Here is a 25,559-nt window from a genome sequence, read left to right on the forward strand (position 1 = left end):
GAAGCCGAGATCTTTTCATGAAAATTTTCAACTTTTTGAAACCGAAATCTTTTCATGAAAATTTTCAACTTTTTTGAAGCAGAAATCTTTTCATGAAAATTTTCAACTTTTTTGAAGCCGAAATCTTTTCATGAAAATGTTCCATTTTTTTGAAGCCGAAATACTTCATGAAAATTTTCAAATTTTTTGAAGCCGAAATCTTTTCATGAAAATGTTACATTTTTTTGAAGCCGAAATACTTCATGAAAATTTTCAACTTTTTTGAAGCCGAAATCTTTTCATGAAAATGTTCAACTTTTTTGAAGCCGAAATCTTTTCATGAAAATGGTCAACTTTTTTGAAGCTGAAATCTTTTCATGAAAATTTTCAACTTTTTGAAGCCGAAATCTCTTCATGAAAATTTTCAACTTTTTTGAAGGAGAAATCTTTTCATGAAAATGTTCCATTTTTTTGAAGCCGAAATACTTCATGAAAATTTTCAACTTTTTTGAAGCCGAAATAGTTCATGAAAGTTTTCAACTTTTTTGAAGCCGAAATCTTTTCATGAAAATGGTCAACTTTTTGAAGCCGAAATCTTTTCATGAAAATTTTCAACTTTTTGAAACCGAAATCTTTTCATGAAAATTTTCAACTTTTTTGAAGCCGAAATCTTTTCATGAAAATTTTCAACTTTTTTGAAGCCGAAATCTTTTCATGAAAATTTTCAACTTTTTTGAAGCCGAAACCTTTTCATGAAAATGTTCAACTTTTTTGAAGCCGAGATCTTTTCATGAAAATTTTCAACTTTTTGAAACCGAAATCTTTTCATGAAAATTTTCAACTTTTTTGAAGCCGAAATCTTTTCATGAAAATGGTCAACTTTTTGAAGCCGAAATCTTTTCATGAAAATTTTCAACTTTTTAAAGCCGAAATCTTTTCATGAAAATTTTCAACATTTTTGAAGCAGAAATCTTTTCATGAAAATCTTAGACTTTTTTGAAGTAGAAATCTTTTCATGAAAATTTTCAACTTTTTTGAAGCCGAAATCTTTTCATGAAAATGGTCAACTTTTTTGAAGCCGAAATCTTTTCATGAAAATGGTCAACTTTTTGAAGTCGAAATCTTTTCATGAAAATTTTCAACTTTTTTGAAGCCGAAATCTTTTCATGAAAATTTTCAACTTTTTTGAAGCAGAAATCTTTTCATGAAAATCTTAGACTTTTTTGAAGTCGAAATCTTTTCATGAAAATTTTCATCTTTTTTGAAGCCGAAATCTTTTCATGAAAATGTTCCATTTTTTTGAAGCCGAAATACTTCATGAAAATTTTCAACTTTTTTGAAGCCGAAATACTTCATGAAAATTTTCAACTTTTTTGAAGCCGAAATCTTTTCATGAAAATGTTCAACTTTTTTGAAGCCGAAATCTTTTCATGAAAATTTTCAACTTTTTTGAAGCCGAAATCTTTTCATGAAAATGTTCAACTTTTTTGAAGCTGAGATCTTTTCATGAAAATTTTCCACTTTTTTGAAGCCGAAATCTTTTCATGAAAATGTTCAACTTTTTTGAAGCCGAGATCTTTTCATGAAAATTTTCAACTTTTTGAAACCGAAATCTTTTCATGAAAATTTTCAACTTTTTTGAAGCCGAAATCTTTTCATGAAAATGGTCAACGTTTTTGAAGCCGAAATCTTTTCATGAAAATCTTAGACTTTTTTGAAGTCGAAATCTTTTCATGTAAATTTTCAACTTTTTTGAAGCAGAAATCTTTTCATGAAAATTTTCAACTTTTTTGAAGCCGAAATCTTTTCATGAAAATGTTCCATTTTTTTGAAGCCGAAATACTTCATGAAAATTTTAGACTTTTTTGAAGTCGAAATCTTTTCATGTAAATTTTCAACTTTTTTGAAGCAGAAATCTTTTCATGAAAATGTTCCATTTTTTTGAAGCCGAAATACTTCATGAAAATTTTCAACTTTTTTGAAGCCGAAATCTTTTCATGAAAATGTTACATTTTTTTGAAGCCGAAATACTTCATGAAAATTTTCAACTTTTTTGAAGCCGAAATAGTTCATGAAAGTTTTCAACCTTTTTGAAGCCAATATCCTGTCATGAAAATTTTCAACTTTTTTGAAGCAGAAATCTTTTCATGAAAATGTTCCATTTTTTTGAAGCCGAAATACTTCATGAAAATTTTAGACTTTTTTGAAGTCGAAATCTTTTCATGTAAATTTTCAACTTTTTTGAAGCAGAAATCTTTTCATGAAAATGTTCCATTTTTTTGAAGCCGAAATACTTCATGAAAATTTTCAACTTTTTTGAAGCCGAAATCTTTTCATGAAAATGTTACATTTTTTTGAAGCCGAAATACTTCATGAAAATTTTCAACTTTTTTGAAGCCGAAATCTTTTCATGAAAATTTTCAACTTTTTTGAAGCAGAAATCTTTTCATGAAAATGGTCAACTTTTTTGAAGCTGAAATCTTTTCATGAAAATGTTCAACTTTTTGAAGCCGAAATCTTTTCATGAAAATTTTCAACTTTTTTGAAGGAGAAATCTTTTCATGAAAATGTTCCATTTTTTTGAAGCCGAAATACTTCATGAAAATTTTAGACTTTTTTGAAGTCGAAATCTTTTCATGTAAATTTTCAACTTTTTTGAAGCAGAAATCTTTTCATGAAAATGTTCCATTTTTTTGAAGCCGAAATACTTCATGAAAATTTTCAACTTTTTTGAAGCCGAAATCTTTTCATGAAAATGTTACATTTTTTTGAAGCCGAAATACTTCATGAAAATTTTCAACTTTTTTGAAGCCGAAATCTTTTCATGAAAATTTTCAACTTTTTTGAAGCAGAAATCTTTTCATGAAAATGGTCAACTTTTTTGAAGCTGAAATCTTTTCATGAAAATGTTCAACTTTTTGAAGCCGAAATCTTTTCATGAAAATTTTCAACTTTTTTGAAGGAGAAATCTTTTCATGAAAATGTTCCATTTTTTTGAAGCCGAAATACTTCATGAAAATTTTCAACTTTTTTGAAGCCGAAATAGTTCATGAAAGTTTTCAACCTTTTTGAAGCCAATATCCTGTCATGAAAATTTTCAACTTTTTTGAAGCAGAAATCTTTTCATGAAAATTTTCAACTTTTTGAAACCGAAATCTTTTCATGAAAATTTTCAACTTTTTTGAAGCCGAAATCTTTTCATGAAAATGGTCAACTTTTTGAAGCCGAAATCTTTTCATGAAAATTTTCAACTTTTTGAAGCCGAAATCTTTTCATGAAAATTTTCAACATTTTTGAAGCAGAAATCTTTTCATGAAAATCTTAGACTTTTTTGAAGCCGAAATCTTTTCATGAAAATTTTCAACTTTTTGAAGCCGAAATCTTTTCATGAAAATTTTCAACTTTTTTGAAGCAGAAATCTTTTCATGAAAATCTTAGACTTTTTTGAAGTCGAAATCTTTACATGTAAATTTTCAACTTTTTTGAAGCAGAAATCTTTTCATGAAAATGTTCCATTTTTTTGAAGCCGAAATAATTCATGAAAATTTTCAACTTTTTTGAAGCCGAAATACTTCATGAAAATTTTCAACTTTTTTGAAGCCGAAATCTTTTCATGAAAATGTTCAACTTTTTTGAAGCCGAAATCTTTTCATGAAAATTTTCAACTTTTTTGAAGCCGAAATCTTTTCATGAAAATGTTCAACTTTTTTGAAGCTGAGATCTTTTCATGAAAATTTTCAACTTTTTTGAAGCCGAAATCTTTTCATGAAAATGTTCAACTTTTTTGAAGCTGAGATCTTTTCATGAAAATTTTCCACTTTTTTGAAGCCGAAATCTTTTCATGAAAATGTTCAACTTTTTTGAAGCCGAGATCTTTTCATGAAAATTTTCAACTTTTTGAAACCGAAATCTTTTCATGAAAATTTTCAACTTTTTTGAAACCGAAATCTTTTCATGAAAATGGTCAACGTTTTTGAAGCCGAAATCTTTTCATGAAAATCTTAGACTTTTTTGAAGTCGAAATCTTTTCATGTAAATTTTCAACTTTTTTGAAGCAGAAATCTTTTCATGAAAATTTTCAACTTTTTTGAAGCCGAAATCTTTTCATGAAAATGTTCCATTTTTTTGAAGCCGAAATACTTCATGAAAATTTTAGACTTTTTTGAAGTCGAAATCTTTTCATGTAAATTTTCAACTTTTTTGAAGCAGAAATCTTTTCATGAAAATGTTCCATTTTTTTGAAGCCGAAATACTTCATGAAAATTTTCAACTTTTTTGAAGCCGAAATCTTTTCATGAAAATGTTACATTTTTTTGAAGCCGAAATCTTTTCATGAAAATGGTCAACTTTTTTGAAGCTGAAATCTTTTCATGAAAATTTTCAACTTTTTGAAGCCGAAATCTTTTCATGAAAATTTTCAACTTTTTGAAGCCGAAATCTTTTCATGAAAATCTTAAACTTTTTTGAAGCCGAAATCTTTTCATGAAAATGTTCCATTTTTTTGAAGCCGAAATACTTCATGAAAATTTTAGACTTTTTTGAAGTCGAAATCTTTTCATGTAAATTTTCAACTTTTTTGAAGCCGAAATCTTTTCATGAAAATTTTCAACTTTTTTGATGCCGAAATACTTCATGAAAATTTTCAACTTTTTTGAAGCCGAAATCTTTTCATGAAAATTTTCAACTTTTTTGAAGCCGAAATCTTTTCATGAAAATGGTCAACTTTTTTGAAGCTGAAATCTTTTCATGAAAATTTTCAACTTTTTGAAGTCGAAATCTTTTCATGAAAATTTTCAACTTTTTGAAGCCGAAATCTTTTCATGAAAATTTTCAACTTTTTTGAAGCCGAAATCTTTTCATGAAAATTTTCAACTTTTTGAAGCCGAAATCTTTTCATGAAAATCTTAGACTTTTTTGAAGTCGAAATCTTTTCATGTAAATTTTCAACTTTTTTGAAGCAGAAATCTTTTCATGAAAATCTTAGACTTTTTTGAAGTCTAAATCTTTTCATGAAAATTTTCAACTTTTTTTAAGCAGAAATCTTTTCATGAAAATTTTCAACTTTTTTGAAGCCGAAGTCTTTTCATGAAAATGTTACATTTTTTTGAAGCCGAAATACTTCATGAAAATTTTCAACTTTTTTGAAGCCGAAATCTTTTCATGAAAATTTTCAACTTTTTGAAGCCGAAATCTTTTCATGAAAATCTTAGACTTTTTTGAAGTCGAAATCTTTTCATGTAAATTTTCAACTTTTTTGAAGCAGAAATCTTTTCATGAAAATCTTAGACTTTTTTGAAGTCTAAATCTTTTCATGAAAATTTTCAACTTTTTTTAAGCAGAAATCTTTTCATGAAAATTTTCAACTTTTTGAAACCGAAATCTTTTCATGAAAATTTTCAACTTTTTTGAAGCCGAAATCTTTTCATGAAAATGGTCAACTTTTTGAAGCCGAAATCTTTTCATGAAAATTTTCAACTTTTTGAAGCCGAAATCTTTTCATGAAAATTTTCAACTTTTTGAAGCCGAAATCTTTTCATGAAAATTTTCAACTTTTTTGAAGCAGAAATCTTTTCATGAAAATCTTAGACTTTTTTGAAGTCGAAATCTTTACATGTAAATTTTCAACTTTTTTGAAGCAGAAATCTTTTCATGAAAATGTTCCATTTTTTTGAAGCCGAAATAATTCATGAAAATTTTCAACTTTTTTGAAGTCGAAATCTTTTCATGTAAATTTTCAACTTTTTTGAAGCCGAAATCTTTTCATGAAAATGTTCAACTTTTTTGAAGCCGAAATCTTTTCATGAAAATTTTCAACTTTTTTGAAGCCGAAATCTTTTCATGAAAATGTTCAACTTTTTTGAAGTTGAGATCTTTTCATGAAAATTTTCAACTTTTTTGAAGCCGAAATCTTTTCATGAAAATGTTCAACTTTTTTGAAGCCGAAATCTTTTCATGAAAATTTTCAACTTTTTTGAAGCCGAAATCTTTTCATGAAAATGTTCAACTTTTTTGAAGCTGAGATCTTTTCATGAAAATTTTCCACTTTTTTGAAGCCGAAATCTTTTCATGAAAATGTTCAACTTTTTTGAAGCCGAAATCTTTTCATGAAAATGTTCAACTTTTTTGAAGCCGAAATCTTTTCATGAAAATTTTCGACTTTTTTGAAGCCGAAATAGTTCATGAAAGTTTTCAACATTTTTGAAGCTGAAATCTTTTCATGAAACTTTTCAACTTTTTTGAAGCCGAAATCTTTTCATGAAAATGGTCAACGTTTTTGAAGCCGAAATCTTTTCATGAAAATTTTCAACTTTTTGAAGCCGAAATCTTTTCATGAAAATCTTAGACTTTTTTGAAGTCGAAATCTTTTCATGTAAATTTTCAACTTTTTTGAAGCAGAAATCTTTTCATGAAAATTTTCAACTTTTTTGAAGCCGAAGTCTTTTCATGAAAATGTTACATTTTTTTGAAGCCGAAATACTTCATGAAAATTTTCAACTTTTTTGAAGCAGAAATCTTTTCATGAAAATCTTAGACTTTTTTGAAGTCGAAATCTTTTCATGTAAATTTTCAACTTTTTTGAAGCAGAAATCTTTTCATGAAAATGTTCAACTTTTTTGAAGCCGAAATCCTTTCATGAAAATGTTCCATTTTTTTGAAGCCGAAATACTTCATGAAAATTTTCAACTTTTTTGAAGTCGAAATCTTTTCATGTAAATTTTCAACTTTTTTGAACCCGAAATCTTTTCATGAAAATGTTCAACTTTTTTGAAGCCGAGATCTTTTCATGAAAATTTTCAACTTTTTTGAAGCCGAAATCTTTTCATGAAAATTTTCAACTTTTTTGAACCCAAAATCTTTTCATGAAAATGTTCAACTTTTTTGAAGCCGAAATCTTTTCATGAAAATGATCCATTTTTTTGAAGCCGAAATACTTGATGAAAATTTTCAACTTTTTTGAAGCAGAAATCTTTTCATGAAAATCTTGGACTTTTTTGAAGCCGAAATACTAGATGAAAATATTCAACTTTTTTGAAGTCTAAATCTTTTCATGAAAATTTTCAACTTTTTTGAAGTCGAAATCTTTTCATGAAAATCTTCAACTTTTTTGAAGCCGAAATCTTTTCATGAAAATTTTCAACTTTTTTGAAGCAGAAATCTTTTCATGAAAATTTTCAACTTTTTTGAAGCCAAAATAGTTCATGAAAATTTTAGACTTTTTGAAACCAAAATCTTTTCATGAAAATCTTCAACTTTTTTGAAGCCAAAATCTTTTCATGTAAATTTTCAACTTTTTTGAAGCAGAAATCTTTTCATGAAAATGTTCAACTTTTTTGAAAACGAGATCTTTTCATGAAAATTTTCAACTTTTTGAAACCAAAATCTTTTCATGAAAATTTTTAACTTTTTGAAGCAGAAATCTTTTCATGAAAATGTTCAACTTTTTTGAAACCAAAATCTTTTCATGAAAATTTTCAACTTTTTTGAAGCCGAAATCTTTTCATGAAAATGTTCAACTTTTTTGAAGCCGAAATCTTTCCATGAAAATGTTCAAGTTTTTTGAAGCCGAAATCTTTTCATGAAAATGTTCCATTTTTTTGAAGCCGAAATACTTCATGAAAATCTTCAACTTTTTTGAAGCAGAAATCTTTTCATGAAAATGTTCAACTTTTTGAAACCAAAATCTTTTCATGAAAATTTTTAACTTTTTGAAGCAGAAATCTTTTCATGAAAATGTTCAACTTTTTTGAAACCAAAATCTTTTCATGAAAATGTTCAACTTTTTTGAAGCCGAAATCTTTTCATGAAAATGTTCCATTTTTTTGAAGCCGAAATACTTCATGAAAATTTTCAACTTTTTTGAAGCCGAAATCTTTTCATGAAAATGTTCAACTTTTTTGAAGCCGAAATCTTTCCATGAAAATGTTCAAGTTTTTTGAAGCCGAAATCTTTTCATGAAAATGTTCCATTTTTTTGAAGCCGAAATACTTCATGAAAATTTTCAACTTTTTTGAAGCAGAAATCTTTTCATGAAAATTTTCAACTTTTTTGAAGCCGAAATCTTTTCATGAAAATGTTCCATTTTTTTGAAGCCGAAATACTTCATGAAAATTTTCAACTTTTTTGAAGCCGAAATCTTTTCATGAAAATGGTCAACTTTTTTGAAGCCGAAATCTTTTCATGAAAATTTTCAACTTTTTGAAGCCGAAATCTTTTCATGAAAATTTAGAAATTTTTGAAGCCGAAATCTTTTCATGAAAATGTTCCATTTTTTTGAAGCCAAAATACTTCATGAAAATTTTCAAATTTTTTAAACCGAAATCTTTTCATGAAAATTTTCAACTTTTTTGAAGCCGAAATCTTTTCATGAAAATGGTCAACTTTTTTGAAGCCGAAATCTTTTCATGAAAATTTTCAACTTTTTGAAACCGAAATCTTTTCATGAAAATTTTCAACTTTTTTGAAGCCGAAATCTTTTCATGAAAATGGTCAACTTTTTTGAAGCCGAAATCTTTTCATGAAAATTTTCAACTTTTTGAAGCCGAAATCTTTTCATGAAAATTTTGAAATTTTTGAAGCCGAAATCTTTTCATGAAAATGGTCAACTTTTTTGAAGCCAAAATCTTTTCACGAAAATATTCAACTTTTTGAAACCGAAATCTTTTCATGAAAATTTTCAACTTTTTTGAAGCCGAAATCTTTTCATGAAAATGGTCAACTTTTTTGAAGCCGAAATCTTTTCATGAAAATCTTCGACTTTTTTGAAGTCGAAATAGTTCATGAAAGTTTTCAACTATTTTTGAAGCCAAAATCCTGTCATGAAAATTTTCAACTTTTTTGAAGCAGAAATCTTTTCATGAAAATTTTCAACTTTTTGAAACCGAAATCTTTTCATGAAAATTTTCAACTTTTTTGAAGCCGAAATCTTTTCATGAAAATGGTCAACTTTTTTGAAGCCGAAATCTTTTCATGAAAATTTTCAACTTTTTGAAGCCGAAATACTTCATGAAAATGTTCAAGTTTTTTGAAGCCGAAATCTTTTTATGAAAATTTTCAACTTTTTGAAACCGAAATCTTTTCATGAAAATTTTCAACTTTTTTGAAGCAGAAATCTTTTCATGAAAATTTTAAACTTTTTTGAAGTCGAAATCTTTTCATGTAAATTTTTAACTTTTTTGAAGCAGAAATCTTTTCATGAAAATGTTCAAGTTTTTTGAAGCCGAAATCTTTTCATGAAAATGTTCCATTTTTTTGAAGCCGAAATACTTCATGAAAATTTTCAACTTTTTTGAAGCAGAAATCTTTTCATGAAAATGTTCAACTTTTTTGAAAACAAGATCTTTTCATGAAAATTTTCAACTTTTTGAAACCAAAATCTTTTCATGAAAATTTTTAACTTTTTGAAGCAGAAATCTTTTCATGAAAATGTTCAACTTTTTTGAAACCAAAATCTTTTCATGAAAATGTTCAACTTTTTTGAAGCCGAAATCTTTTCATGAAAATGTTCCATTTTTTTGAAGCCGAAATACTTCATGAAAATTTACAACTTTTTTGAAGCCGAAATCTTTTCATAAAAATTTTCAACTTTTTGAAACCGAAATCTTTTCATGAAAATGTTCAACTTTTTTGAAGCCGAAATCTTTCCATGAAAATTTTCAACTTTTTGAAACCGAAATCTTTTCATGAAAATGTTCAACTTTTTTGAAGCCGAAATCTTTTTATGAAAATGATCAACTTTTTGAAGCAGAAATCTTTTCATGAAAATGTTCAACTTTTTGAAGCCGAAATCTTTTCATGAAAATTTTCAACTTTTTTGAAGCCGAAATCTTTTCATGAAAATCTTCGACTTTTTTGAAGTCGAAATAGTTCATGAAAGTTTTCAACCTTTTTGAAGCTGAAATCTTTTCATGAAAATTTTCAACTTTTGGAAACAAAATCTTTTCATGAAAATGTTCAACTTTTTTGAATCCGAAATCTTTTCATGAAAATTTTAAACTTTTTGAAACCAAAATCTTTTCATGAAAATTTTCAACTTTTTTGAAGCAGAAATCTTTTCATGAAAATGTTCAACTTTTTTGAAGCCGAAATCTTTTCATGAAAATGTTCCATTTTTTTGAAGCCGAAATACTTCATGAAAATTTTCAACTTTTTTGAAGCAGAAATCTTTTCATGAAAATGTTCAACTTTTTTGAAACCAAAATCTTTTCATGAAAATGTTCAACTTTTTTGAAGCCGAAATCTTTTCATGAAAATGTTCCATTTTTTTGAAGCCGAAATACTTCATGAAAATTTACAACTTTTTTGAAGCCGAAATCTTTTCATAAAAATTTTCAACTTTTTGAAACCGAAATCTTTTCATGAAAATGGTCAACTTTTTTGAAGCCGAAATCTTTCCATGAAAATTTTCAACTTTTTGAAACCGAAATCTTTTCATGAAAATGTTCAACTTTTTTGAAGCCGAAATCTTTTTATGAAAATGATCAACTTTTTGAAGCAGAAATCTTTTCATGAAAATGTTCAACTTTTTGAAGCCGAAATCTTTTCATGAAAATTTTCAACTTTTTTGAAGCCGAAATCTTTTCATGAAAATCTTCGACTTTTTTGAAGTCGAAATAGTTCATGAATGTTTTCAACCTTTTTGAAGCTGAAATCTTTTCATGAAAATTTTCAACTTTTTGAAAACAAAATCTTTTCATGAAAATTTTCAACTTTTTTGAATCCGAAATCTTTTCATGAAAATTTTCAACTTTTTGAAACCGAAATCTTTTCATGAAAATTTTCAACTTTTTTGAAGCCGAAATCTTTTCATGAAAATGGTCAACTTTTTTGAAGCCGAAATCTTTTCATGAAAATGTTCAACTTTTTGAAACCGAAATCTTTTCATGAAAATGGTCAACTTTTTTGAAGCCGAAATCTTTTCATGAAAATGTTCAACTTTTTGAAGCCGAAATACTTCATGAAAATGTTCAACTTTTTTGAAGCCGAGATCTTTTCATGAAAATTTTCAACTTTTTGAAACCGAAATCTTTTCATGAAAATTTTCAACTTATTTGAAGCCGAAATCTTTTCATGAAAATTTTCAACTTATTTGAAGCCGAAATCTTTTCATGAAAATTTTCAACTTTTTTGAAGCAGATATCTTTTCATGAAAATTTTCAACTTTTTTGAAGCAGAAATCTTTTCATGAAAATCTTAAACTTTTTCGAAGTCGAAATCTTTTCATGTAAATTTTCAACTTTTTTGAAGCAGAAATCTTTTCATGAAAATGTTCAAGTTTTTTGAAGCCGAAATCTTTTCATGAAAATGTTCCATTTTTTTGAAGCCGAAATACTTCATGAAAATTTTCAACTTTTTTGAAGCAGAAATCTTTTCATGAAAATGTTCAACTTTTTTGAAAACGAGATCTTTTCATGAAAACTTTCAACTTTTTGAAACCAAAATCTTTTCATGAAAATGTTCAACTTTTTGAAGCAGAAATCTTTTCATGAAAATGTTCAACTTTTTTGAAGCCGAAATCTTTCCATGAAAATGTTCAAGTTTTTTGAAGCCGAAATCTTTTCATGAAAATGTTCCATTTTTTTGAAGCCGAAATACTTCATGAAAATTTTCAACTTTTTTGAAGCAGAAATCTTTTCATGAAAATGTTCAACTTTTTTGAAAACGAGATCTTTTCATAAAAACCTTCAACTTTTTGAAACCGAAATCTTTTCATGAAAATTTTCAACTTTTTTGAAGCCGAAATCTTTTCATGAAAATGGTCAACTTTTTTGAAGCCGAAATCTTTTCATGAAAATTTTCAACTTTTTGAAGCCGAAATCTTTTCATGAAAATTTTGAAATTTTTGAAGCCGAAATCTTTTCATGAAAATGTTCCATTTTTTTGAAGCCAAAATACTTCATGAAAATTTTCAACTTTTTTGAAGCCGAGATCTTTTCATGAAATTTTTCAACTTTTTGAAACCGAAATCTTTTCATGAAAATGGTCAACTTTTTTGAAGCCAAAATATTTTCATGAAAATATTCAACTTTTTGAAACCGAAATCTTTTCATGAAAATTTTCAACTTTTTTGAAGCCGAAATCTTTTCATGAAAATGGTCAACTTTTTTGAAGCCGAAATCTTTTCATGAAAATCTTCGACTTTTTTGAAGTCGAAATAGTTCATGAAAGTTTTCAACTATTTTTGAAGCCAAAATCCTGTCATGAAAATTTTCAACTTTTTGAAACCGAAATCTTTTCATGAAAATTTTCAACTTTTTTGAAGCCGAAATCTTTTCATGAAAATGGTCAACTTTTTTGAAGCCCAAATCTTTTCATGAAAATTTTCAACTTTTTGAAGCCGAAATACTTCATGAAAATGTTCAAGTTTTTTGAAGCCGAAATCTTTTTATGAAAATTTTCAACTTTTTGAAACCGAAATCTTTTCATGAAAATTTTCAACTTTTTTGAAGCAGAAATCTTTTCATGAAAATTTTAAACTTTTTTGAAGTCGAAATCTTTTCATGTAAATTTTCAACTTTTTTGAAGCAGAAATCTTTTCATGAAAATGTTCAAGTTTTTTGAAGCCGAAATCTTTTCATGAAAATGTTCCATTTTTTTGAAGCCGAAATACTTCATGAAAATTTTCAACTTTTTTGAAGCAGAAATCTTTTCATGAAAATGTTCAACTTTTTTGAAAACAAGATCTTTTCATGAAAATTTTCAACTTTTTGAAACCAAAATCTTTTCATGAAAATTTTTAACTTTTTGAAGCAGAAATCTTTTCATGAAAATGTTCAACTTTTTTGAAACCAAAATCTTTTCATGAAAATGTTCAACTTTTTTGAAGCCCAAATCTTTTCATGAAAATGTTCCATTTTTTTGAAGCCGAAATACTTCATGAAAATTTACAACTTTTTTGAAGCCGAAATCTTTTCATAAAAATTTTCAACTTTTTGAAACCGAAATCTTTTCATGAAAATGGTCAACTTTTTTGAAGCCGAAATCTTTCCATGAAAATTTTCAACTTTTTGAAACCGAAATCTTTTCATGAAAATGTTCAACTTTTTTGAAGCCGAAATCTTTTTATGAAAATGATCAACTTTTTGAAGCAGAAATCTTTTCATGAAAATGTTCAACTTTTTGAAGCCGAAATCTTTTCATGAAAATTTTCAACTTTTTTGAAGCCGAAATCTTTTCATGAAAATCTTCGACTTTTTTGAAGTCGAAATAGTTCATGAAAGTTTTCAACCTTTTTGAAGCTGAAATCTTTTCATGAAAATTTTCAACTTTTTTGAAGCAGAAATCTTTTCATGAAAATTTTCAACTTTTTTGAAGCAGAAATCTTTTCATGAAAATGTTCAACTTTTTTGAAAACAAGATCTTTTCATGAAAATTTTCAACTTTTTGAAACCAAAATCTTTTCATGAAAATTTTTAACTTTTTGAAGCAGAAATCTTTTCATGAAAATGTTCAACTTTTTTGAAACCAAAATCTTTTCATGAAAATGTTCAACTTTTTTGAAGCCCAAATCTTTTCATGAAAATGTTCCATTTTTTTGAAGCCGAAATACTTCATGAAAATTTACAACTTTTTTGAAGCCGAAATCTTTTCATAAAAATTTTCAACTTTTTGAAACCGAAATCTTTTCATGAAAATGGTCAACTTTTTTGAAGCCGAAATCTTTCCATGAAAATTTTCAACTTTTTGAAACCGAAATCTTTTCATGAAAATGTTCAACTTTTTTGAAGCCGAAATCTTTTTATGAAAATGATCAACTTTTTGAAGCAGAAATCTTTTCATGAAAATGTTCAACTTTTTGAAGCCGAAATCTTTTCATGAAAATTTTCAACTTTTTTGAAGCCGAAATCTTTTCATGAAAATCTTCGACTTTTTTGAAGTCGAAATAGTTCATGAAAGTTTTCAACCTTTTTGAAGCTGAAATCTTTTCATGAAAATTTTCAACTTTTTGAAAACAAAATCTTTTCATGAAAATTTTCAACTTTTTTGAATCCGAAATCTTTTCATGAAAATTTTCAACTTTTTGAAACCGAAATCTTTTCATGAAAATTTTCAACTTTTTTGAAGCCGAAATCTTTTCATGAAAATGGTCAACTTTTTTGAAGCCGAAATCTTTTCATGAAAATGTTCAACTTTTTGAAACCGAAATCTTTTCATGAAAATGGTCAACTTTTTTGAATCCGAAATCTTTTCATGAAAATGTTCAACTTTTTGAAGCCGAAATACTTCATGAAAATGTTCAACTTTTTTGAAGCCGAGATCTTTTCATGAAAATTTTCAACTTTTTGAAACCGAAATCTTTTCATGAAAATTTTCAACTTATTTGAAGCCGAAATCTTTTCATGAAAATTTTCAACTTATTTGAAGCCGAAATCTTTTCATGAAAATTTTCAACTTTTTTGAAGCAGATATCTTTTCATGAAAATTTTCAACTTTTTTGAAGCAGAAATCTTTTCATGAAAATCTTAAACTTTTTTGAAGTCGAAATCTTTTCATGTAAATTTTCAACTTTTTTGAAGCAGAAATCTTTTCATGAAAATGTTCAAGTTTTTTGAAGCCGAAATCTTTTCATGAAAATGTTCCATTTTTTTGAAGCCGAAATACTTCATGAAAATTTTCAACTTTTTTGAAGCAGAAATCTTTTCATGAAAATGTTCAACTTTTTTGAAAACGAGATCTTTTCATGAAAACTTTCAACTTTTTGAAACCAAAATCTTTTCATGAAAATGTTCAACTTTTTGAAGCAGAAATCTTTTCATGAAAATGTTCAACTTTTTTGAAGCCGAAATCTTTCCATGAAAATGTTCAAGTTTTTTGAAGCCGAAATCTTTTCATGAAAATGTTCCATTTTTTTGAAGCCGAAATACTTCATGAAAATTTTCAACTTTTTTGAAGCAGAAATCTTTTCATGAAAATGTTCAACTTTTTTGAAACAAAAATCTTTTCATGAAAATTTTCAACTTTTTTGAAGCAGAAATCTTTTCATGAAAATGTTCAACTTTTTTGAAACAAAAATCTTTTCATGAAAATGTTCAACTTTTTTGAAAACGAGATCTTTTCATGAAAATTTTCAACTTTTTGAAACCGAAATCTTTTCATGAAAATCTTGGACTTTTTTGAAGTCGAAATAGTTCATGAAAGTTTTCAACCTTTTTGAAGCTGAAATCTTTTCATGAAAATTTTCAACTTTTTGAAAACAAAATCTTTTCATGAAAATTTTCAACTTTTTTGAAGCCGAAATCTTTTCATGAAAATTTTCAACTTTTTTGAAGCTGAAATCTTTTCATGAAAATGGTCAACTTTTTTGAAGCCGAAATCTTTTCATGAAAATGTTCAAGTTTTTTGAAGCCGAGATCTTTTCATGAAAATTTTCAACTTTTTGAAACCGAAATCTTTTCATGAAAATTTTCAACTTTTTTGAAGCCGAAATCTTTTCATGAAAATGGTCAACTTTTTTGAAGCCGAAATCTTTTCATGAAAATGTTCAACTTTTTGAAGCCGAAATACTTCATGAAAATGTTCAACTTTTTTGAAGCCGAGATCTTTTCATGAAAATTTTCAACTTTTTGAAACCGAAATCTTTTCATGAAAATTTTCAACTTATTTGAAGCCGAAATCTTTTCATGAAAATTTTCAACTTTTTTGAAGCAGATATCTTTTCATGAAAATTTTCAACTTTTTTGAAGCAGAAATCTTTTCATGAAAATCTTAAACTTTTTTGAAGTCGAAATCTTTTCATGTAAATTTTCAACTTTTTTGAAGCAGAAATCTTTTCATGAAAATGTTCAACTTTTTGAAACCAAAATCTTTTCATGAAAATTTTCAACTTTTTGAAGCAGAAATCTTTTCATGAAAATTTTCAACTTTTTTGAAGCCGAAATCTTTTCATGAAAATGTTCCATTTTTTTGAAGCCGAAATACTTCATGAAAATTTTCAACTATTTTGAAGCAGAAATCTTTTCATGAAAATGTTCAACTTTTTTGAAAACGAGATCTTTTCATGAAAATTTTCAACTTTTTGAAACCAAAATCTTTTCATGAAAATTTTCAACTTTTTGAAGCAGAAATCTTTTCATGAAAATGTTCAACTTTTTTGAAACCAAAATCTTTTCATGAAAATGTTTAACTTTTTTGAAGCCGAAATCTTTTTATGAAAATGTTCCATTTTTTTGAAGCCGAAATACTTCATGAAAATTTTCAACTTTTTTGAAGCCGAAATCTTTTCATGAAAATTTTCAACTTTTTAAGCCGAAATCTTTTCATGAAAATGTTCGACTTTTTTGAAGTCGAAATAGTTCATGAAAGTTTTCAACCTTTTTGAAGCCAAAATCCTGTCATGAAAATTTTCAACTTTTTTGAAGCAGAAATCTTTTCATGAAAATTTTCAACTTTTTTGAAGCCGAAATCTTTTCATGAAAATTTTCAACTTTTTGAAGCCGAAATCTTTTCATGAAAATTTTCATCTTTTTTGAAGCATAAATCTTTTCATGAAAATTTTAGACTTTTTTGAAACCAAAATCTTTTCATGAAAATGTTCAACTTTTTTGAAGCTGAAATCTTTTCATGAAAATGGTCAACTTTTTTGAAGCCGAAATACTTCATGAAAATTTTCAACTTTTTTGAAGCCGAAATCTTTTCATGAAAATTTTCAACTTTTTTGAAGCAGATCTCTATTCATGAAAATCTTAGACTTTTTTGAAGTCGAAATCTTTTCATCTAAATTTTCAACTTTTTTGAAGCAGAAATCTTTTCATGAAGATGTTCAACTTTTTTGAAGACGAAATACTTCATGAAAATGTTCAACTTTTTTGAAGCCGAGATCTTTTCATGAAAATTTTCAACTTTTTGAAACCGAAATCTTTTCATGAAAATTTTCAACTTTTTGAAGCCGAAATCTTTTCATGAAAATTTTCAACTTTTTTGAAGCAGAAATCTTTTCATGAAAATCTTAGACTTTTTTGAAGTCGAAATCTTTTCATGTAAATTTTCAACTTTTTTGAAGCAGAAATCTTTTCATGAAAATGTTCCATTTTTTTGCAGCCGAAATACTTCATGAAAATTTTCAACTTTTTTGATGCCGAAATCTTTTCATGAAAATCTTCGACTTTTTTGAAGTCGAAATAGTTCATGAAAGTTTTCAACCTTTTTGAAGCCAAAATCCTGTCATGAAAATTTTCAACTTTTTTGAAGCAGAAATCTTTTCATGAAAATTTTAGACTTTTTTGCAGCCGAAATACTTCATGAAAATTTTCAACTTTTTTGAAGCCGAAATCTTTTCATGAAAATTTTCAACTTTTTTGAAGCAGATATCTATTCATGAAAATCTTAGACTTTTTTGAAGTCGAAATCTTTTCATGTAAATTTTCAACTTTTTTGAAGCAGAAATCTTTTCATGAAGATATTCAACTTTTTTGAAGACGAAATACTTCATGAAAATGTTCAACTTTTTTGAAGCCGAGATCTTTTCATGAAAATTTTCAACTTTTTGAAACCGAAATCTTTTCATGAAAATGTTCAACTTTTTGAAGCCGAAATCTTTTCATGAAAATTTTCAACTTTTTTGAAGCAGAAATCTTTTCATGAAAATCTTAGACTTTTTTGAAGTCGAAATCTTTTCATGTAAATTTTCAACTTTTTTGAAGCAGAAATCTTTTCATGAAAATGTTCAACTTTTTTGCAGCCGAAATACTTCATGAAAATTTTCAACTTTTTTGAAGCCGAAATCTTTTCATGAAAATCTTCGACTTTTTTGAAGTCGAAATAGTTCATAAAACTTTTCAACCTTTTTGAAGCAGAAATCTTTTCATGAAAATTTTCAACTTTTTGAAGCCGAAATCTTTTCATGAAAATTTTCAACTTTTTGAAGCAGAAATCTTTTCATGAAAATTTTCAACTTTTTTGAAGCAGAAATCTTTTCATGAAAATCTTAGACTTTTTTGAAGTCGAAATCTTTTCATGTAAATTTTCAACTTTTTTGAAGCAGAAATCTTTTCATGAAAATGTTCCATTTTTTTGCAGCCGAAATACTCCATGAAAATTTTCAACTTTTTTGATGCCGAAATCTTTTCATGAAAATCTTCGACTTTTTTGAAGCAGAAATCTTTTCATGAAAATCTTCGACTTTTTTGAAGCTGAAATCTTTTCATGAAAATCTTAGACTTTTTTGAAGTCGAAATCTTTTCATGTAAATTTTCAACTTTTTTGAAGCCGAAATCTTTTCATGAAAATCTTCGACTTTTTTGAATTCGAAATAGTTCATGAAAGTTTTCAACCCTTTTTGAGGACAAAATCCTGTCATGAAAATTTTCAACTTTTTTGAAGCCGAAATCTTTTCATGAAAATGTTCCATTTTTTTGAAGACGAAATACTTCATGAAAATGTTCAACTTTTTTGAAGCCGAGATCTTTTCATGAAAATTTTCAACTTTTTGATGCCGAAATCTTTTCATGAAAATTTTCAACTTTTTGATGCCGAAATCTTTTCATGAAAATTTTCAACTTTTTTGAAGCAGAAATCTTTTCATGAAAATCTTAGACTTTTTTGAAGTCGAAATCTTTTCCTGTAAATTTTCAACTTTTTTGAAGCAGAAATCTTTTCATGAAAATGTTCAACTTTTTTGAAGCAGAAATCTTTTCATGAAAATCTTAGACTTTTTTGAAGTCGAAATCTTTTCATGTAAATTTTCAACTTTTTTGAAGCCGAAATCTTTTCATGAAAATCTTCGACTTTTTTGAAGACGAAATAGTTCATGAAAATGTTCAACTTTTTTGAAGCCGAGATCTTTTCATGAAAATTTTCAACTTTTTGAAACCGAAATCTTTTCATGAAAATTTTCAACTTTTTGATGCCGAAATCTTTTCATGAAAATTTTCAACTTTTTTGAAGCAGAAATCTTTTCATGAAAATGTTCCATTTTTTTGCAGCCGAAATACTTCATGAAAATTTTCAACTTTTTTGAAGCCGAAATCTTTTCATGAAAATCTTCGAATTTTTTGAAGTCGAAATAGTTCATGAAAGTTTTCAACCTTTTTGAAGCCGAAATCTTTTCATGAAAATGTTCAACTTTTTGAAGCCGAAATCTTTTCAAGAAAATGTTCCATTTTTTTGCAGCCGAAATACTTCATGAAAATTTTCAACTTTTTTGAAGCCGAAATCTTTTCATGAAAATCTTCGACTTTTTTGAAGTCGAAATAGTTCATGAAAGTTTTCAACCTTTTTGAAGCCGAAATCTTTTCATGAAAATGTTCAACTTTTTTGAAGCCGAAATCTTTTCATGAAAATTTTCAACTTTTTTGAAGCAGAAATCTTTTCATGAAAATCTTACACTTTTTTGAAGCCGAAATCTTTTCATGAAAATTTTCAACTTTTTTGAAGCCGAAATCTTTTCATGAAAATGGTCAACTTTTTTGAAGCCGAAATCTTTTCATGAAAATTTTCAACTTTTTTGAAGCCGAAATCTTTTCATGAAAATCTTCGACTTTTTTGAAGCCGAAATAGTTCATGAAAGTTTTCAACCTTTTTGAAGCCGAAATCTTTTCATGAAAATGTTCAACTTTTTGAAGCCGAAATCTTTTCATGAAAATTTTCAACTTTTTTGAAGCAGACATCTTTTCATGAAAATCTTAGACTTTTTTGAAGTCGAAAACTTTTATGTAAATTTTCAACTTTTTTGAAGCAGAAATCTTTTCATGAAAATTTTCAACTTTTTTGAAGCAGAAATCTTTTCATGAAAATCTTAGACTTTTTTGAAGTCTAAATCTTTTCATGAAAATTTTAGACTTTTTTGAAGCCGAAATACTTCATGAAAATTTTCAACTTTTTTGAAGCCGAAGTACTTCATGAAAATTTTCAACTTTTTTGAAACCTAAATCTTTTCATGAAAATTTTCAACTTTTTTGATGCCGAAATAGTTCATGAAAATTTTAAACTTTTTGAAAACAAAATCTTTTCATGAAAATTTTCAACTTTTTTGAAGCCGAAATCTTTTCATGAAAATGTTCAACTTTTTTGAAGCCGAAATCTTTTCATGAAAATCTTCGACTTTTTTGCAGCCGAAATACTTCATGAAAATTTTCAACTTTTTTGAAGCCGAAATCTTTTCATGAAAATGTTCAACTTTTTTGAAGCCGAAATACTTCATGAAAATGTTCAACTTTTTTGAAGTCTAAATCTTTTCATGAAAAGTTTCAACTTTTTTGAAGCCGAAATCTTTTCATGAAAATTTTCAACTTTTTTGATGCCGAAATAGTTCATGAAAATTTTCGACTTTTTTGAAGCCGAAATACTTCATGAAAATTTTCAACTTTTTTGAAACCTAAATCTTTTCATGAAAATTTTCAACTTTTTGAAGCCCAAATCTTTTCATGAAAATTTTCATCTTTTTTGAAACATAAATCTTTTCATGAAAATTTTAGACTTTTTTGTAGTCGAAATAGTTCATGAAAATTTTCAACTTTTTTGAAACCTAAATCTTTTCATGAAAATTTTCAACTTTTTTGAAGTCGAAATCTTTTCATGTAAATGTTAAATTTTTTTGAAGCCGAAATACTTCATGAAAATTTTCAACTTTTTGAAAACAAAATCTTTTCATGAAAATTTTCAACTTTTTTGAAGCCGAAATCTTTTCATGAAAATGTTCAACTTTTTTGAAGCCGAAATCTTTTCATGAAAATCTTCGACTTTTTTGCAGCCGAACACTTTTCATGAAAATGTTCAACTTTTTTGAAGTCGAAATCTTTTCATGAAAATGTTCAACTTTTTTGAAGCCGAAGTCTTTTCATGAAAATGTTCCATTTTTTTGAAGCCGAAATACTTCATGAAAATTTTCAACTTTTTTGAAGCCGAAATCTTTTCATGAAAATGTTCAACTTTTTTGAAGTCGAAATCTTTTCATGAAAATTTTCAACTTTTTTGAAGCCGAAATACTTGAGGAAAATATTCAACTTTTTTGAAGTCTAAATCTTTTCATGAAAATTGTCAACTTTTTTGAAGCCCAAATCTTTTCATGAAAATTTTCAACTTTTTTGAAGCAGAAATCTTTTCATGAAAATTTTCAACTTTTTTGATGCCGAAATAGTTAATGAAAATTTTCGACTTTTTTGTAGCTGAAATACTTCATGAAAATGTTCAACTTTTTTGAAACCTAAATCTTTTATGAAAATTTTCAACTTTTTTGAAACCTAAATCTTTTATGAAAATTTTCAACTTTTTTGATGCCGAAATAGTTCATGAAAATTTTCACCTTTTTGAAGCCCAAATCTTTTCATGAAAATTTTCATCTTTTTTGAAACATAAATCTTTTCATGAAAATTTTAGACTTTTTTGTAGTCGAAATACTTCATGAAAATTTTCAACTTTTTTAAAGCCGAAATCTTTTCATGAAAATCTTCGACTTTTTTGAAGTCGAAATAGTTCATGAAAGTTTTCAACCTTTTTGAAGCTGAAATCTTTTCATGAAAATTTTCAACTTTTTGAAACCAAAATCTTTTCATGAAAATTTTCAACTTTTTTGATGCCAAAATCCTGTCATGAAAATGTTCAACTTTTTTGAAGCAGAAATCTTTTCATGAAAATCTTCAACTTTTTTGAAGTCGAAATCTTTTCATGTAAATTTTCAACTTTTTTGAAGCAGAAATCTTTTCATGAAAATGTTCCATTTTTTTGAAGCAGAAATACTTCATGAAAATGTTCTACTTTTTTTAAAGCCAAAATCCTGTCATGAAAATTTTCAACTTTTTTGAAGCAGAAATCTTTTCATGAAAATCTTCGACTTTTTTGAAGCTGAAATACTTCATGAAAGTTTTCAACCTTTTTGAAGCCGAAATACTTCATGAAAATGTTCAACTTTTTTGAAGCCGAAATCTTTTCATGAAAATGTTCCATTTTTTTGCAGCCGAAATACTTCATGAAAATTTTCAACTTTTTGAAGCCGAAATCTTTTCATGAAAATTTTCATCTTTTTTGAAGCATAAATCTTTTCATGAAAATTTTAGACTTTTTTGAAGCAGAAATCTTTTCATGAAAATCTTAGACTTTTTTGAAGTCGAAATCTTTTCATGTAAATTTTAAACTTTTTTGAAGACGAAATACTTCATGAAAATGTTCAACTTTTTTGAAGCCGAAATCTTTTCATGAAAATGTTCAACTTTTTTGAAGCCGAAATCTTTTCATGAAAATTTTCAACTTTTTGAAACCAAAATCTTTTCATGAAAATGTTCAACTTTTTTGAAGCCGAAATCTTTTCATGAAAATGTTCCTTTTTTTTGAAGCCGAAATACTTCATGAAAATTTTCAACTTTTTTGAAGCCGAAATCTTTTCATGAAAATGTTCAACTTTTTTGAAGCCGAAATCTTTTCATGAAAATTTTCAACTTTTTAAACCAAAATCTTTTCATGAAAATTTTCAACTTTTTTGAAGCAGAAATCTTTTCATGAAAATCTTAGACTTTTTTGAAGTCGAAATCTTTTCATGTAAATTTTAAACTTTTTTGAAGAAGAAATCTTTTCATGAAAATGTTCAACTTTTTTGAAGCCGAGATCTTTTCATGAAAATGTTCCATTTTTTTGAAGCCGAAATACTTCATGAAAATTTTCAACTTTTTTGAAGCCGAAATCTTTTCATGAAAATGTTCAAATTTTTTGAAGCCGAAATCTTTTCATGAAAATTTTCAACTTTTTGAAACCAAAATCTTTTCATGAAAATTTTCAACTTTTTTGAAGCAGAACTCTTTTCATGAAAATCTTAGACTTTTTTGAAGTCGAAATCTTTTCATGAAAATTTTCAACTTTTTGAAACCAAAATCTTTTCATGAAAATGGTCAACTCTTTTGAAGCCGAAATCTTTTCATGAAAATTTTCGACTTTTTTGTAGCTGAAATACTTCATGAAAATGTTCAACTTTTTTGAAACCTAAATCTTTTATGAAAATTTTCAACTTTTTTGAAACCTAAATCTTTTATGAAAATTTTCAACTTTTTTGATGCCGAAATAGTTCATGAAAATTTTCACCTTTTTGAAGCCCAAATCTTTTCATGAAAATTTTCATCTTTTTTGAAACATAAATCTTTTCATGAAAATTTTAGACTTTTTTGTAGTCGAAATACTTCATGAAAATTTTCAACTTTTTTAAAGCCGAAATCTTTTCATGAAAATCTTCGACTTTTTTGAAGTCGAAATAGTTCATGAAAGTTTTCAACCTTTTTGAAGCTGAAATCTTTTCATGAAAATTTTCAACTTTTTGAAACCAAAATCTTTTCATGAAAATTTTCAACTTTTTTGATGCCAAAATCCTGTCATGAAAATGTTCAACTTTTTTGAAGCAGAAATCTTTTCATGAAAATCTTCAACTTTTTTGAAGTCGAAATCTTTTCATGTAAATTTTCAACTTTTTTGAAGCAGAAATCTTTTCATGAAAATGTTCCATTTTTTTGAAGCAGAAATACTTCATGAAAATGTTCTACTTTTTTTAAAGCCAAAATCCTGTCATGAAAATTTTCAACTTTTTTGAAGCAGAAATCTTTTCATGAAAATCTTCGACTTTTTTGAAGCTGAAATACTTCATGAAAGTTTTCAACCTTTTTGAAGCCGAAATACTTCATGAAAATTTTTACCTTTTTTAAAGCTAAAATCCTGTCATGAAAATTTTCAACTTTTTTGAAGCAGAAATCTTTTCATGAAAATTTTCAACTTTTTTGAAGCAGAAATCTTTTCATGAAAATTTTAAACTTTTTGAAGTCGAAATCTTTTCATGAAAATTTTCAACTTTTTTGAAGCCGAAATACTTCATGAAAATGTTCAACTTTTTTGAAGCCGAAATCTTTTCATGAAAATTTTTAACTTTTTTGAAGCCGAAATCTTTTCATGAAAATATTCAACTTTTTTGAAGCCGAAATATTTTCATGAAAATCTTAGACTTTTTTGAAGCAGAAATCTTTTCATGAAAATTTTCAACTTTTTTGAAGCCGATATCTATTCATGAAAATCTTAGACTTTTTTGAAGTCGAAATCTTTTCATGTAAATTTTCAACTTTTTTGAAGCAGAAATCTTTTCATGAAGATGTTCAACTTTTTGAAACCGAAATCTTTTCATGAAAATTTTCAACTTTTTTGAAGCAGAAATCTTTTCATGAAAATCTTAGACTTTTTTGAAGTCGAAATCTTTTCATGAAAATTTTCAACTTTTTTGAAGCAGAAATCTTTTCATGAAAATGTTCCATTTTTTTGCAGCCGAAATACTTCATGAAAATTTTCAACTTTTTTGAAGCCGAAATCTTTTCATGAAAATCTTCGACTTTTTTGAAGTCGAAATAGTTCATAAAAGTTTTCAACCTTTTTGAAGCCAAAATCCTGTCATGAAAATTTTCAACTTTTTTGAAGCCGAAATCTTTTCATGAAAATTTTCAACTTCTTTGAAGCCGAAATCTTTTCATGAAAATTTTCAACTTTTTTGAAGCAGAATTCTTTTCATGAAAATCTTAGACTTTTTTGAAATCGAAATCTTTTCATGTAAATTTTCAACTTTTTTGAAGCCGAAATCTTTTCATGAAAATTTTCCATTTTTTTGCAGCCGAAATAGTTCATGAAAATTTTCAACTTTTTTGAAGCCGAAATCTTTTCATGAAAATCTTCGACTTTTTTGAAGTCGAAATAGTTCATGAAAGTTTTCAACTTTTTTGAAGCATAAATCTTTTCATGAAAATTTTAGACTTTTTTGCAGCAGATATCTTTTAATGAAAATCTTAGACTTTTTTGAAGTCGAAATCTTTTCATGTAAATTTTCAACTTTTTTGAAGCAGAAATCTTTTCATGAAAATGGTCAACTTTTTGAAGCCGAAATCTTTTCATGAAAATTTTCAACTTTTTTGAAGCAGAAATCTTTTCATGAAAATCTTAATCTTTTTTGAAGCCGAAATCTTTTCATGAAAATGTTCAACTTTTTTGAAGCCAAAATCTTTTCATGAAAATTTTCAACTTTTTGAAACCAAAATCTTTTCATGAAAATGTTCAACTTTTTTGAAGCCGAAATCTTTTCATGAAAATGTTCCTTTTTTTTGAAGCCGAAATACTTCATGAAAATTTTCAACTTTTTTGAAGCCGAAATCTTTTCATGAAAATGTTCAACTTTTTTGAAGCCGAAATCTTTTCATGAAAATTTTCAACTTTTTAAACCAAAATCTTTTCATGAAAATTTTCAACTTTTTTGAAGCAGAAATCTTTTCATGAAAATCTTAGACTTTTTTGAAGTCGAAATCTTTTCATGTAAATTTTAAACTTTTTTGAAGAAGAAATCTTTTCATGAAAATGTTCAACTTTTTTGAAGCCGAGATCTTTTCATGAAAATGTTCCATTTTTTTGAAGCCGAAATACTTCATGAAAATTTTCAACTTTTTTGAAGCCGAAATCTTTTCATGAAAATGTTCAAATTTTTTGAAGCCGAAATCTTTTCATGAAAATTTTCAACTTTTTGAAACCAAAATCTTTTCATGAAAATTTTCAACTTTTTTGAAGCAGAAATCTTTTCATGAAAATCTTAGACTTTTTTGAAGTCGAAATCTTTTCATGTAAATTTTAAACTTTTTTGAAGACGA

This window comes from Labrus bergylta, chromosome 12 (assembly GCF_963930695.1).
Source record: "Labrus bergylta chromosome 12, fLabBer1.1, whole genome shotgun sequence".
In the NCBI taxonomy this organism is placed as follows: Eukaryota; Metazoa; Chordata; class Actinopteri; order Labriformes; family Labridae; genus Labrus; species Labrus bergylta.